The sequence below is a fragment of the Cynocephalus volans genome, chromosome 11, assembly GCF_027409185.1.
Source record: "Cynocephalus volans isolate mCynVol1 chromosome 11, mCynVol1.pri, whole genome shotgun sequence".
NCBI classification, from domain to species: Eukaryota; Metazoa; Chordata; class Mammalia; order Dermoptera; family Cynocephalidae; genus Cynocephalus; species Cynocephalus volans.
The window spans coordinates 32,740,984-32,749,498 of NC_084470.1; the positions used below are offsets into that span (position 1 = coordinate 32,740,984).

The following is an 8,515-nucleotide window of genomic DNA, read 5'->3' on the forward strand; positions in this document are numbered from 1 at the left end:
GGAAAGGGGGAAAAATGAGTAAGTTTATAGCAGAGAAACCTGATGAACACTCCCTCAGCCAGATGATCAAGGTTATATCAACAGCGATAAGTCACATTGACAGTGTGTGATGAAAATGGCACTTTACCTCTGCGGTCTCCCTCAAAAAAAAAAACACAATCCCAGTCTTATCATAAAAAAAGCATGGGACAAACCCCAATCAGGGGACATTCTACAAAATATTTGACCGGTACTCCTCAAAACTGCCAAGCTCATCAAAAACAAGGAAAGTCTAAAAAACTGTCATAGCCACAAGAAGCCTACAGAGACATGACAAGTAAATGTAATGTGGTATCCTAGATGGGATCCTGGGACAGAAAAAAGATATCGGGTAAAAATAAAGGAAATTAGAGTAAAGTGTGAACTTTAGTTAATAATAATGTATCAGTATTGGTTAATTAATTGTAACCAGTAAACCTTACTAATGTGCGAAGTTAATATTAGCAGAAACTGTGCGTGGTGGACTATCTTTGCAATTTTTCTGTAAATCTAAAACTGTTTAAAATTAAAAGAAAATGAATACTACCAAAAGAGAGAACACACATGCAGACAGGAAGAATGTAAGTAGTAAAAGATCTAAATAAACTAAGAGCGTGAATAATTGTGAGCTGATCTGCATAAAGCATAGTCACAGAAATGCCAGAAAGCTTAAAGCTTTGTTACTCAAAGTGGGATCCCTAACCAGTAGCACTATATCACCTGGAAGCTTTAGAAATGCAGAATCTCAGGCCCCACCCTGGGTCTAATACATTTTAACAAGATTCCCCTCCCACAACCAGGCACACCATACCAGTGCCTCAGGGCCTGGCCAGAGACCTGAGGCACTGAGAAGGTAACTGGACCCCACTCCCACATCCCCACATCCAGGCACACCACACCGGCACATCAGGGCCCGCCTGGTGACCCAAGGTATGGATCCAGGGATCAGACCCCTCTCCCACAACCAAGCACACTACACCAGCACTTCAGGGCCCATCCAGGGACCCAAGGCATGGAGAAGGGGACCAGAACCCCCTCCCACAACCAAGCATACTGTGCCAGCACATCAGGGCCTGCCTGGTGACCTGAGGTATGGATCTGGGGACCGGACACCCTTCCCACAACCAGACACACTGCCAGCACCTCATGGCCCACCCAGTGACCCGAGGCATGGACCCGGGGACTGGACCCTCCATATACAACCAGGCACACTGCCAGTGCCTCATGGCCCAGCCCAGGGGCCCAGGGCTTGGAGCCAGGGACCAGACTCCCCTCCCACAACCAGGCACACCACACCAGCGCCTCAGGGCCTGGCCAGGGACGCAAGGCATGGAGAAGGGGACCGGACTCCCCTCCCACAACCAGGCATACTGTGCCAGCACCTCAGGGCCCCCCCAGGGACTTGAGGTATGGAGCCAGGGACCAGACACACCCCACAACCAGGCACACCACCAGCACCAAGGAGCATGCCAAAAACATCACCTCCATGTGGGTGGCCCACCACAGCCATCACAATAACCATGGCTGCTGCAAAAGCCATTAGACGCCACAACCACCACGCAGATGGTACGCCAGCCACTGGAGTGCATTGAAAAAAGGAGAGTCATCAGCAGAGATAAAGAAAAGAGGATGTCTCCTTCCACAAAGCACATTTCAGAGGGACAGAAGAAGCATCTGCTCTATGATAATAACAGGGGACCTAATCATACCTCTCAGCATTGGACAGATCATCTAGGCAACAAATCAACAGAGTAACCATTACTGTTTCAGAAGGAGAGAAGAAATCTAGGGTTATCAGAGGTGGGAGGGGGGAGGGAGAGGGGGATGGGGAGAGATTGGACAAGGAGCATAAAGAATAATTATGATATGTAACAATATATATGCTAGTAATATTGATTTGACCAACATATCTTAATGTTGAACCCCAAAAATATGTATAATCAATTTTGATTCAATAAATAAAATTTAAAAAGAAAAGAAATGCAGAATCTCAGGCCCCACTCTGGATCTACAGCATTTTAACAAGATCTACAGGTGATTTATATGCATGTTAACGTTTAAAAGACATTGCCTTAGAGAATATCAAATATAAATTGCCTATTCATCCCCTGTACTCTCCAATCGCTACCTTCTTCCAGCAAAATTTTTCTTTCTGTAAATCTCAAGAATTCAGTTTTTCTGATAGAAATATTTTCTGCAAAAGTTGAAGAATTTACCATGGACCAAAAATTCTAACCATGAAGATATTTCTGACAGGCTGGATCTCCGGACAAAAACAGCATTCTGAAGTACTAATTAACTACACTCTAACAACTTAGAGACTAGGTACAGGGAGTGCCTTTTTAAAAAGATAAGTGTGTATTGATCAGTTCAAGGTATTGGTATACATGAGTTCACTGAAAGAGAGGATGATAAATTATTTTCTTCTGTCCAGGTGAAGGTTTGTTCACCTCTATCTACAGAGTAGAAAATCAGGCAGAGTAATTACAAGTGGAATAAGAGTTATAAATTCCAGATTACTCTCAGGAAACATTTCTTAGCCTAAATGCACTTTTTAATTAGCTCTTCCAACAGAATCATGATAATTGGCTAATTTGGGAATGATTTGAGACCCTCTGTGCTTTAAAGAAAATCTGTTTGTTGATATATTTATTTGCAACTGAGACTATCTTATTGCTGGCAGGACAGACATTATTAAAACAAAATCACCTGCTTGTTTTACCAGGTTTTTTGTTGTTGTTTTTTGGTTTTAATGAACACACATGAATTGGATTATCCCTAGGGTTCCAGGAGGAAGTCTTAGCATTTTGAGTGATGGGAAATTGCCACTTAGCTGGGAAATAAATGAGCTTTAAATAGATCCCATTATTTTTTACAAGGTTATTATTGTAAATGTTTCATAATAGAAGAAATGCCCTTCAAGTCTACCCTCATTGTTGGTTTATGATTGGGGTGTTAACCTCTAACTAGCCCAGTTCCTCACATCAAGCCACAGTGAGTTTTTATAAGTGGTTATTACATAAAATAAAATTACCCTTTATTGGCCCACATAATATTTCCAACAAGTTTCTCGATTTGTTAACTATGATGTGAACAAAATACATTGTTTATTTGCCTAGGCTAGGAAACAGTGGCTTTTTAAAGATTTTATAGGTTTAATATATTTTATTGTTAAGACTGTCCTGAGCACTATAGAAACATGACTTAGGTGAGAACATGATGATGTATTTGGATGTTTATTTATATCTCACCTGAATATTCACAGTGCTTGTTTCACTAAGAGGTGACACCAAACAAACGTCCTGTCTATCTTACTATTTAAAATATTCCTTTCCAGCCTAATTACTGCCACTAAATAATAAAAAAGAAACTGCATGGATCATCCTGGGTTTTGCAAAGTGTAGTGGCAAATAGTCTCCTTCTTCCCGCTTAACATCTTTTTATCTGAAAGTATTATTGAGCTAGCTGCTGCTATTCTGCACAGTCCACCGAGGCTCCTCGCTGTTTGGAAATGCTAGGGTGCCCCCTACTGTTGAAAATGGGGAAACACGGTTCTTTGCCACTCCATTCAGGGAACAGGATTCTTGCAAGAAAGGATATTTAACCAAAGAACAGATAAGCGATGATTAGACTGATGGTTGGACGGACGGATGGATAGAACAGATAGTAAAACCTACCTGAGGATAAATTTAAAATTTTGTAGTTAGAAGGTATTTTAATGTCCACCTGGTCTAGAGATCTATGGCGGGGGTGGCGGGGGGATATTACGTGATCAAAAGTATATGTGTATATGAATTTTTCTAAAATAATAGTGTAGATTTTTTTATCATTTGTAGCTTTCCTTATGATTTCAAAGTAATATGTAAACTGGGTCTCTCTCTCTCTCCCCCTGCCCCTCCACCCACCTTCCCTATTATCTTTCTTGAAGATATCAACATCCATCTATTTAACATCAGACTTCACCTTTTTACTTCTTGAATTCCTCTCCTTTAGTGAGCCACTCTTTTAATGATCTCCACCTGTCTCCTAAACTTTGTCATTACCAACAACCCAACCACCTCCACAATCTCACTCGCAAGCATTCCACTCTCTGATCACAAACTCCTATTTTTCTAGGTTTTTTTTTTTTTTCATAGTACTCCTCCACAATTCTCTAACCCACTGAATGGCCCAATCTATTGGCCCTGCCATTTTTTCAGTCTTATCTCATTTCTGAGCTTCCTTTTACACATCTTCGTTTTCATGGTACATTACTAGAGTCATTTCCTTGCATGAACTCAATTCCTTTATCCCTTCCTCCTCCCATCTTATTCAGCAGATTACATTCCTACCCTAGCCAAATCCAAATCTTCACTTATTTTAGATCCAAAGTCTAGCAGCTGCGTTTGAAGAAAATTGCCTGTAGAACAACATAAAACCAAGTGGTCAGTCTCACTTTAAATTTATAATCACAAAATTCAGGAGGGCTGGCAATCCTACCATATTTCCCTAGTCAACTCTCTCAAAGACCATCTTTTCATATTTTCTCATCTCTCTTCCAGCCCTCAACATACCCTCCCCTCCTCCTCAGCTGATATATATATATACATCCTACCTTTCTGTTGTCGTCCCACCCAATGGCAGCTGTCCCAGGGAAACCCCTCCACTTCTGCACTGTATCCCAACCCCTTTCTCCATTGCAAGAACTTTGCTCCTGCTATATTTCCTCTCACTCCTGCATCACCACTTTGTTCTCAATTGTACATTTTTTGCCAACACCAAATGTACTGTAATATCTCATATTTTTAACGGCTTCATTTCTCTGCCTTCTTTATAGCAAACTCTGCTAAAGAGTTTTCTGTGCTCACTTTCTCCACTACTCACCCCCTAATCTTTTGTGAACCCATTTTCATGAAACTGTGACTCCACCACTAGCATCAAAAGAACTCTTGCCAAGGTTGCCAGTGACATCACGTCGTCAGATTTCAAGCTTTACCTTTATTTACCTCCCAAAAGCATTAACTGTTAATTTCTCCCTCCTTCTCAAAATACCTTCCTCACTTGGCTAAGTGTTCCATAAATGTCTGCTTGAATGAATGATCCCAAAAATATTGAGTGCAGAACTACTCCCAGATTCCCAATGTACAAATAAAAAAAGAGGGTGAGGACAGCTTTTTAATCTAAGTTTTATACAGGTGATAGATAGCAAGGACTTTGCATATGCAGTCCAATCTTTATTCTTATTTGAATATTCTGTGATTGATTGCATGTTATTGTCAGTGTTTAATCTAGGCAGTATTTTTTTTATTATTTCCCCAAATATTTATTGAGAAACTAATATATGGATAATGTGAACCCAGAGATGTATCACATTTGAATTACGTCCTCAGGAAAAGTATACTATTATTTAAATAAAAGAGGCAAGTATATAGCTAATTATCATACAAAATACAAAGCAATCATTTCCTTACAAAGGTACAGAGAGAATTAAGCAAGTTCAGAGGAAAGACAGATCATTTTCAGCTAGAGAATAATTCTGGAAAAATTTGTGGCAAAATTAGGCCTTACACTATTCCTTAAAGAATATGTAGAACTTAGATATGCAGAAATGGGGTAGGGAAGACAAAAGGATTTCCAGGGGAAAAAATGTGAGCCTGTTGAGTAGCAGTCACAGGAACACCATATAGTTCAGTTTTTGGAGAAGCAAAGGATAAATGAAAAGGAATGGTATTAAGTGAACTCAAAAAGAAATATTCGATGACGAATATGTTGTACCTTAAAAGGCTAGGCTAATAATGTACATTTTATTCTCCACAAAATAGGAAAATTGTTGAAAGTTTTAAGGTATAGTAGTGGCAAGATTGTGTAGGATGGAAAAGAAGAGAAGATTAGAAGTAGAAAAACTAACCAAAGGGACAGGTGAAACACTACTAAACAAGGAAAATGCCAGTGAATAGAAAGGCAGTAACAGATTTACAGATATTCCGAAGTGGAATGGATGGAAGGCAGAAACAAGAAACTGGTGGCTTGAAGCTGGGACTAGAGCTAAGCTTAATGTAGAATGAGATAAGGAGGAAGCAGAAGCCGGTCTGGGGTCCACCACCCACGTGGGCCTCGACCCCATGTACAGAGTTGCTACAATGGAAGTCAAAGGGAAATTTTAAAAAAATTAAGGAAATAATACAAAATCATCACAAGAAAAAAGATTTCATAAAAATAGTGATTCTGGTTCTTCAAAGACATACCCAAGAAAAGTTGTTAAGGCAGGTGGACCTAAAATCACTTCTAAGAATGTCGAGAAAAGTGCCACAAAACCTGGCAAAAAAGGTGTGAAACAATTTAAGAATTAGCATCAAGGGGACAAAGCATCAAAGAACAAATTCCAGCAGGCAAATAAATTCAACAAGAAGAGAAAATTCCAGCCGGACAGTAAAAGTGATGAATCAGCAGCCAAGAAACCCAAATAGGATGACTGAACTGAAGCAGAGCAGGCAACACAGTGATGAAACCAACTATGACATTGTTTTTTGGGCAAAGCAGATTTGGGAGATTTTAAGAAAAGACCATAACAAAAAAAAAAAGAGTAAAGTTGATGAGTGATTTGCAGAAGTTGATTCAAAGGAAAATTAAAACTGTCGCATTTGCACATGCTTCAACTCGGGTGATCCAGTCTTACATTCAGGACAATAGTGAGGAACAGAGAAAGCAGGCTTTTGAAGATTTGCGAAATGATCTGATTAAGTAAAGCCAAATATTCCAGAATATTGTTAAGAAATTTCTCATGTATGATAAAACACAGATTGCAGAGACAGTCTGAAGTTTTAAAGGCAATGCAAGGAAGATGCTGCAGCTTGCAGAAGTGTCAGCCATCGTGGAGTAGACGTGCAATGACAAAGCCATTTTGGAGCAGAGAAACATGCTGATAGAAGAGCTCTACAGAAACACATTTCAGCTTTACAAGTCAGCAGATCACCCAACTCTGGACAAAGTTTTAGAGGTACAGCCAGAAAAATCAGAACTTATTATGAATAAAATGAAACAGATTCTAACTCCAAGAGCCCAAAAGGAAACTGTGATTCAGTGCTCATAGGTGCGTTAAATATTCTTGGACTTTTTTACCTGTGCACCCCCAAAACTCAGATCAGAACTGATTGAAGCCATCCGCAAAGCAGCAGTATACCTGGCACACATTTGATGGCGCCAGAGTGGCCAGCAGTGCATGTGGCACAGCAGGCCCAAGAAAGAAAAGTGATTTTGAAAACAATAAAGACTTACATTGAAAAGGTGGCTAATGGCCAATACTCCCATTTGGTTTTACTGGCAGCATTTGTTTGTATTGATGATACTAAGCTTGTGAAGCAGATAATCATATCAGAAATGATCAGTTCTTAGTAAACATAGTAAATGACAAATATGGAAGGAAGGTCCTGTTGTATTTACTAAGCCCCAGAAATCCTGCACATATGGTACTAGAAATCATTGAAGTTCTGCAGAAAGGAGATGGAAATGCCCACAGTAAGAAAGATACAGAGATCTGCCAACACAAGCTCTTAGAATACATTTCTCCAGATTTGTTAAGCTACCTGCAAAAACATGCCCTAGAGGTAGCGCTAAATAAGTCTACATGTGTGTTGGTGTCCAGCATTCTGGGATCAGCCACTGGAGACTTTCAGCCTGCCATGAGTGCCATCGCCAGCTTGGCAGCAGCACAGCTGCACCCTGGGAGCAAAGACAAAGAGCTTTCATGTTGCAGAACATCCTACCAGACATCTAGTTCCGAAGTGGCTAATAGAGCAAGATAAAAAGATGAAAGAAAATGGAAGAGAATTTTGTTCTGCAAAAACACTGGTAGAGCATGCTGGTATGAAGAACCTAAAGTCCTGGGCTAGAGTGAATCAAGGTGCTGCTATTCTTCCCAGCCTTCTCCAGAGTTCTGGACAGAAAGTTGTAAACAAAGTCAAAGCTGGACTGAAAAGCCTGATTCCAACCTTGAAAAAAAACACCACCAGCAAAGGAATAGAAACTCTACTTGAAAAATGACCACTTAGGTAAAAACAGTTAAGAACAAGATGGAATAGTTTTCCTGTTCTTTGTTTTGTTTTCCCAGTGCAGAAAAGAAGTGCTAGGGTCCACCTGCATGGTAACTTAGGTGCTCTATATATGTGTTTCTTCCTTGTATGTGTCTATTTATAAAATTGTTTTAAATATATAGAGAGGGGGAGAATGAGAGAAGATGTCAGTTCTCCCCAAACTGACCTATAAATATGATGCAATCCCCCAAAAAATCCAAGCAGGATTTTGTAGAATTGACAAGCTGATTCTAAAACTGAAAAAAGGAAGGCAAAGTAACTAAAACAGCCAAGAGAATTCTAAATATAAAACAAAGTTAGAGGATTCACACTGATTGTAAGAATTATTCTAAAGCCACAGCAACCAAGACAGTGTGGTATTAGTGAAACAATAAACACATAAGTCAATGGAACAGAATAAAGAGTATGTAAATAGAACCACACAAATA

At 39.8% G+C, this 8,515-nt stretch overlaps 1 pseudogene; it reads left to right on the forward strand.

Annotated features, from left to right (window-relative positions):
• Positions 1 to 6,137: 6,137 nt before the first annotated feature.
• Positions 6,138 to 8,037, forward strand: LOC134390359 (pumilio homolog 3-like; annotated as a pseudogene).
• Positions 8,038 to 8,515: the final 478 nt, after the last annotated feature.